Here is a 6000-nt window from a genome sequence, read left to right as displayed (position 1 = left end):
CATTCTAAATGGAGTAGTTAACTTTGAGATGTTTTGTGGTTAGAACACTAATCCAGCACTCAGCAGACCTGGGTTAAAGTCTCTGTTCTTGTGCAGTTTTCCAGTGTAATCTAGGGAAAGTCATGTCTTCATTCTTTTGCTTCAGTTCTCCATCTGTAAACAGGATAACAATACTTCCCTACCTTCCTGGCCTGCTCTGAGGAGAAATGCATTAAAGATTATGAGCTGCTCTGATAGCAGGACACAGGCAGCCACTGGAAGTGGAGGAAAGCACGGGCTGAACCTGAGAATTGGGCCAAGATTCATTCTGGTGTTGGCAGGACAACAGCAGTAGCAGCATGCGGGAAACAGGAGGGCAGCAGTTTGAAGGCAGTAAGATGGCATAGAGGGGAACACTGAGACTCTGTTATCTTTAGATTGTCCATAGGTCTGAATTAGGAACTCTTGGCTTATCTTTTTTTTTTTTTACCAAGGGTTGAATTGGAGGGAACCCTTGCTATACTATCCATACCAGCTAGACTCTTTCTCTCCCTTATTAGACAAGCTAAGATTCTAGACAAGAAGGCATATTGTAACTTCAGACATATTGTTTGTTGTACGGGCATGTATGAATTGCTTGAATCTCTTAAAGCCCCTGTGCATAGGATATTTACATTTGTTTACATTCCAGTAAAGGAATTCTGAGTTACTCTAGCTGTAAGCTTATTGGGGAATCCACAGAGGTTTTAATTCTGAAAAGCCTAGTGCTTGGTATACATTTCCCAAGCTCAGGATATGCCCAGCATGATACCAAACATCAGATGGAATGGGTGTCCCTCAACCTTCACAGTTGTTGACACCTTTCAGCAGGGTCAATTGCAATAGTATACATGAATTTAAAATTCCCTTGAAATCACATGTATGACATGCATAGAAAATACAATGATTATGTATTACATCAGGAATGTTTTGTGACCTTCTGTTGAATACCCAGTGCCTTTCACCATCCAGGAAAAATAGCATGCCACTGTGGCCATGAGATTGTGACTGTCTATAGAGTGGGGTACATTAGGCAGTTCATCTGCTACAACCATTCTATGCTGAAGAGTTTATTTCATGACAAAATGTACAACTCATAGGAAAAAATAGACCTCAAAACTCATTAAAAATGTTATATCAAACCCCACTACTTGCTTAACTCTAGAAAACCCTGCTATCGGTAGGGTTGCCAGACCAGATGGTTTAACCAAAAATACCGAACCCCTCCCCCCCAAAAAGGGGGAAAAATTCTTTTGAGGGAAAAGAAAAGGGAGAGACCAAAGTTGTTGAGCAAAAACAAAAACAAAAACAGCATGGCCCCTTTAAGAAAGGCCGTTGAGGCTTTTTGCAAGTGGCCATCTTGTTTCCCTGCTCCGAGCCAGAAGACAGCTCCCCTGAGGAACCAAGTTAGCAGGGAGAGGGGGAAGGGCCCAAGGGGCTGGGCCCAGTTGTTGGGTGTGTGTAGGGATACCAGGTGTCCTGTATTTTCACCTCCTGGAAGGGAAAAAAATCAGAAAATACTGGACATTTTAGGTGTCCAGTATTTTCTGAATTTTTTTACCAGACAGGAGGTGAAAATTCCAGACTGTCCAGGTCAATACCAGACACCTGGCAACCCTAGCTGTCACTAGGAAAACATCCTGGTCCCCAAATTGCTTTTATTCTTTTTTCAAATCTCCCAAAGGGAAGCTTTAATAAAAGTGAGTTCAAACAGCCCACAGATGAACTGAACAAAGCCATCTTATTGCCCCACTCTGATTAGGTCCAAAAAGATTTCTTATAAAACTAAACTGAGTGGTTCTCTTGGTCTCTCTGCTTCGTTAGTGCTTGCTGAGCCAGCCTGCATGTATGGAAGGTCTATATTAGAATATGCTAGGGATTTTTATTTTGAGTTCCTCATTTTCTGTTTCTGTCAGTTCTCTCGATTTGACTATTCATTTTGGCTACGTCTAGACTACATCCCTTTTTCATAAAAGAGGGATAAGGGGTCTTTCGGAAAAGGCTTTATTTTCCGCAAGATCAGTGTCTAGACTGGCGCTTTTTTCCAGCAAAGCTCCATGTGGAAAAAAAGCGGCAGCCATTTTTATGCTAATGAAGTGGAGGAGATTTAAATCCCCGCTTCATTAGGAATTGCGATACGTCTAATTTACATCCCTTTTATGAAAAAGGGATGTAGTCTAGACATAGTCTTTTAGAATTTCATAAAGAAAAGATGTGCTATCCGTAGTTTGAGAGAGAAATTGCAGTGATTATGTTAAATGCTAGTGTGGCCGGATCTCCCTGGCAGCAAGGTGGTTTAGCGGTTAGACTCTGGGATTAGCTGGTGAGGAAAAGATGCAAACCATTGCCGTGGGTGCCCTGGGCCTAGGAACTCCGGCCCACTATGTTAGTCTAGGCCTTAAATTTGTGGCGTGGCCTCAAGAGTTCAGATTTCTCCCCTCAGTGAGGGTATGTCTACACTACCACCCTAGTTCGAACTAGGGTGGTAATGTAGGCATACCGCACTTGCAAATGAAGCCCGGGATTTGAATTTCCCGGACTTCATTTGCATAAGCCGGCCGGCGCCATTTTTAAATGCCGGCTTGTTCGAACCCCGTGCCGCGCAGCTACACGCGGCACGGGCTAGATAGTTCGAACTAGCAAGCCATTCCGCACTATCTGTACACCTCGTTCCTCATTCCACGAGGCATACAGATAGTGCGGAATGGCTTGCTAGTTCGAACTATCTAGCCCGTGCCGCGTGTAGCTGCGCGGCACGGGGTTCGAACAAGCCGGCATTTAAAAATGGCGCCGGCCGGCTTATGCAAATGAAGCCCGGGAAATTCAAATCCCGGGCTTCATTTGCAAGTGCGGTATGCCTACATTACCCCGCTAGTTCGAACTAGCGGGGTAGTGTAGACATACCCTGAGGGTTTTCCCCTCCCTTTTGTCCCAAGGAGAGGCGGGGTTGGAGGCATACTGTCTCCTGTGGCTGTCCAAGCAGACAGGCTTTGGTGCAGGTCCTACTGGCTGCAGAACCAAGCTCCTGTCTCCTTGCTGGTCAGCCACTAACGACCCAGGATCCCTTCTTTTATTCTCCCTGCAGGCCTGGCATTGGCTGTAAGTAAACAGGGCGGGGCTAGCTGGGAAGAAAGGCTTTCTTTAGCCCCTGTACTGCCAGGCCCTTCTCTCACTCTCTCACACATCCCCCTCCATTGACCCTATTGAAGTCGGCTCCCCCTACAACTGTACTACACCCTCCCTAGAGAAAAAATCTGCATTTACAAGGGGCCTCATAGTCCAAAGTTGGATTTGGAAGGACAAGGGTTGGAGGGAGAGGTACCACCACATGATTCTGGGGTTTGTGTCTTTCATTGCATGTAACCAGCAAAGAGGGGCATGGTCTGTGATGAGGATAAAGTGTCTGCCTAATAGTGGAATGAATCCACTTCCCTTTTCACTGCTAGTGCCACCTTTTCAATTATAGAGCGGGACTTCTCCCTGGGAAATAGCTTCCTACTAAAGTAGAGGATTGGGCGTTCGTCGCTTCATATAACCTGGGAGAGAACGGCTCCTAGGCCCACGTCGGAGGCATCGGTTTGTAACAAGAGCTCCTTTGAAGAGTCAGGACTGTACAAGACAGATTGTCGACAGAGCTGGGCCTTTAGGGTTCGGAAAGCATCTTCATAGGCTTTGGTCCTTTGGATCTAGTTTGGACTCTCATTCATGAGGGGATCGGTAAGAGGGGCTGTGATGGAGGAGAAGCCCGGGATGAAGCAGCAATAGTACCCAGCCAACCCTAAAAACTGGTGTTCACACCCCCATGAATGCATTGAAGTCTAATGATGCCCTGAGGAGGGCCTAGGTTAGGCATGAGTGTGCGCAGTACCAGGCTCTGAGCAAAACCAGAGTCAATTAGCCTGCTTGCTTTCATCCCATTTACCCGCAGTGGGACAGTCAGGTTTGTGGGGTCCTGATGGTATGCTCGTGTTTGTGGGGTCCAGAGCTTGCTGAAGTTACATTCCATGTACGGGCAGTCCCTGGACCATTGCCCAAAGCCACCCCCCACAAAACACCTGTCCTGATCTGGGGTGGCCTTAGTGTTGTTTCCCCTGGGTGCTCAGGAGAACGGGTCTTTGTTGGCTTCCCCAGTCCTGGGGTTCAGGAGGGGCCCCAGCTTTGGGTCTGGGGGACACATGGTCTCCCAAACATGGAGCTTGGGGGGGGGGGGTTGGTCAGTTGGGATATGTCAGTATCCCACAAGCCCTTCAGGTCCCAGGGAGGGGAAGAGGATGCCGAGGTTCTTCCTGGCCCTAAGGCCCCTGGTTAGTTCCATCTGTCAGGGTCGAGATGCTCTTGGTCACTCTAGGGCCCGAAGAGGGTGTCATCCCTGGGGATATGGCCACCAGATAGTTCTCCATCAGTTGGATGGTGGTGGCCACACTATCTGGGTGGTTCTGTATAACCCATTTCTTCTCCCCGGAGGGTAGGATCTGGGTGAACTGTTCAAGGACGATCTGTTCAGCAACTTGCACTCCTGTCTTTGTCTCCAGCTTCAGCCATCTCCAGCAGGCATCGTGCAGCTTTTGGGTGACAAGGTGGGATTGGATTCCTGGTAGGTATTGTTCCCCCCAGAAGTGTTGTCAGAACATCTCCTCTGAGATGTCCACGGTGTCGGGGATTGCTGCCATGACTTGGGCATAGTCCTGAGCTGCAACAGGGTCTAGGCTGCAATATGCCATTTGGGCTACTCCCTGTGGGTGCAGGAATAAAGGGGGTCTCAGAGCTGGATCTGGCCTATAGGGAGCTGAAGGCAGGATCCAGGCATAAGAGCCTGCCTTCATAATTCTCTGCAGAAACCCAGCTTGGAAGCAAGACGACCCTCAGCTGCATGGGGGCCCCCTGTGTAACAGGAAAAAGGGGTAATACAAGGATTGCCTCAGGAGTAGCGTCCTCTCGTAAATTAAGCCACAAAGTTCCCTAATTTGGGGCCTTACTGTAAATTAGGCCATCCAGTTACCCAATCTGCTGCCAGTAAAATAAGGCTTCAAAATGCACCATATAAGGAATCAATAGGAAGGGCCTGGGGAAAGGAAGCCTCTCCATATTAGAAAGCAAAGAGGTTGGGTCCGGGAAGGGGTAATCCTCACCATATTAGGAAACAAAAGGATGATTTGGAAAGAAAGGGATAGGGCAGGTACCAAGAGAAGGGTAGGGATAAAAGATGCTGTACCCGTAACTCAGAGATCACTTCACTGGTCATTAGGCGGAGGGGAACGAGCGGTCTGGATGCTGTAACTGAATAAATCGCCTCTTACCGCTCCACTCGGCTTCGTCCATCATTCGGCCCTGCAACACTCCCGTCAGGTATGGGGTCAGCCTGGCCACCCATTGTGCTTGGGGAAATGCCTTGAGATCATTGTCCAGCCCTATCTTGGCAAGCTTGATAGATGCCAGCACAGATGCACGTGCTGCCAGCTCATTTGGGATCATTTGAGTTGTAGCAGAAAAGTCACCTGTTGAATCAGCCACTGTTCTTTGTCTATGCTCTGTTTCCCAGGTCTCACAGGGAGTCACAGGAAGCAACATGTAAGTTAGAGCTATCCAGAGGTTTCACTAATTGATGCTCATGGCTTGGAAGGACTGTGGCTACCCCAGAATACAGGAAGTAGAAAAATGGCTTTATGTCATCTGACTCAAATGCAGGAATAAAGGATGTGACATGGCCCTTGTCTCTGATATTTGGCTTTTCCTACATGTGCAGAAGTCCCCTGATGCAGGTGACTTATTTGTATGTAGAGAGAGCAGAACTTCCAAATCAGTTTCCCAGGAATTTTCCCCAGGCAGGAAAACAGGCAAGTTTAAATTTAGTGTGAAGAATATTTACATGCTTTACTGAACAAATATGTTGAAACTATTAAAATACCCTGTTTTGTTTCTGTAGTTTAATTAAGAATTTTATAGGAAAGCCTGAATTGAAATGCAATAAAGAGCAAGGTGCTG

Source organism: Pelodiscus sinensis, chromosome 2 (assembly GCF_049634645.1).
Source record: "Pelodiscus sinensis isolate JC-2024 chromosome 2, ASM4963464v1, whole genome shotgun sequence".
In the NCBI taxonomy this organism is placed as follows: domain Eukaryota; kingdom Metazoa; phylum Chordata; order Testudines; family Trionychidae; genus Pelodiscus; species Pelodiscus sinensis.
The sequence above is the reverse complement of the archived record's forward strand: the minus strand, read 5'-3'. Positions refer to the sequence as shown.